Source organism: Rhinoderma darwinii, chromosome 5 (genome assembly GCF_050947455.1).
Source record: "Rhinoderma darwinii isolate aRhiDar2 chromosome 5, aRhiDar2.hap1, whole genome shotgun sequence".
Classification (NCBI taxonomy): Eukaryota; Metazoa; Chordata; class Amphibia; order Anura; family Rhinodermatidae; genus Rhinoderma; species Rhinoderma darwinii.
Genome location: NC_134691.1, coordinates 278,731,811 through 278,733,803, shown reverse-complemented (window position 1 = coordinate 278,733,803; position 1,993 = coordinate 278,731,811).

The following is a 1,993-nucleotide window of genomic DNA, read 5'->3' as shown; positions in this document are numbered from 1 at the left end:
TTTTTATTTTTAGTTCTGCTTGTTTGTTGAAGGTGCTTAGTTTAGCATTTTTATAGAATTCTCTTAATCTAAGCTGTTCACATATTTTCATTGGGTTTTAGCACATTTCCAATGATCTGGACAACACATATATACAGATAAGTTATCCATATAGCCAAAATAAGCTCTCATCACAGCATAAGTGAACAAATATAAAACGTAACTTTTAATAATGTTAGTTAAAACTTGACAAATAGTCATATAGACCAATGTAACTGTTCAAAGAATCCCATCTGGGAAAGCAACAAGCCACATACAAATACATGAAACAAAACAAAAATAATCAGTATCCGCTATTACTGAAAGGGGTACTTAAAGGGACTGTCCAGGCTGGGGGCTGATGACCTATCCACAGTATAATCGGTGGGGGTCTGACCCCCGGAACCCACACCGATCAGCTGTTCTGGCTCCCTCTGGGTGCCGGAAGATATGCAGGGTTGGTGCTGGAAGCAGATGGCTCTGACCGCTGTATAGTGGCCGTTCTGCAGTACTGCAGCTCTGCTCCTACTCAAGTGAATAGAAGCAGAGCTGCAGTAAACCAGCATGGCTGCTATATAATGTACAGAGCCTTCTCCTTCCCGGCACTGACCCTGCATAGCTTCTGGCAGCCAGAAAAACTGATCGGTGCGGGGTCCGAGTGTCTGACCCCCACCGATTTAATATTCTGATGACCTAACCTGTGGATTAGTCATCAATATAAAAAACAGCCCCGAGCCTTAAGTCTTAAGCCCAGTCTTTTAATAGAGTAGGGACGGTTTTACCGTTAGTACCAAATATACGGTACACAATCATCTCTGCATTACAAAAAGTTTCTAGTTAAACGGGTTTCCCGCTTTGGCCAATCCCTACTTGTTAGAAGGGTCTCTTTAAAAATAAGCAAATCGGTGTGTTCCCTGCTGGTATCCTCCGCAACCTGCTTTGATCTATAGAGGAACCTGGCAGCAAGTGTTCATTTTCCCTGCAGCTCTGAATCCCCTTCTATTGACTCAGAATTCCCTGACGGGCTATATGAAAATGGGTTATCTAAACTAGACAACCCCTTTTTTACCTTTTTTTTTTTTTTTTTTTTTTTTTTTTACAGCATAATCCCTTCTTTGGCATTCGTTAGATAGTCATTTTTTTTTTTTTCTACAGTGAAATTGCCTACCTTTCATAAAGTTCTTCCTTTCTATAAAGTTATTTTAGAAAAAAATATTTTTATGCCATTTATCCATTCCCCATTTATAAAGTATAGGAAAATTTAAGACCACTTTTACAACAAGCATACGTTCATTTATGTGAAAAAAATATTGGCTACATTTACATACGTTTGACACCTAAAAAAAGTAAGGTTTCTCCCCTCCTCATTTTTAACTACTTAAAGGGGTATTTTCATCTTAAGGTCCTCGATCGAATGTGCATGATGTCGATCGGCGCTCATTTGCTCTATTTACATGGAGAAATTATTTTACATATGAGGACAAACGATCGTTAGTCTGATATAGGCCATAAATGTCTGATGTGAGTCCCCCACCGCCATCCCGCCTGGTGATACAGCTGTTGGCTGCCGCAACCAGGCAAAGAATCAGTGGAGAGGAGATGAGGAATTACAGAAAAAGCTGAGTTTGCATAGAAGTTAATGGGAGTTACAGAAACAGCCAAACACAGAGAACTCCGCTCTTTCCATAACTCCCGGCCACCTCTTCACTGATTCTACGTCTAGATGCAGTGGCCAGCGGCCGCCTCACCAGATAGAATGAGATTGGGGGACACCTATTTGAGAGTTGGGGTTTCCCCATTTTTGGGGATTTCTCTTTAAGCCATTCGCTCTGCGGTATAACTGATATGCTAACTGTGATATCAAATATGTATTATTTTTTTTTTTTTTAAATGTTTCCATAATATAAGCACTTTTATTGTATGCCAAAAATGGGAATGTATACTAAAGTATGATTGTCACATTGACTTCCATTCT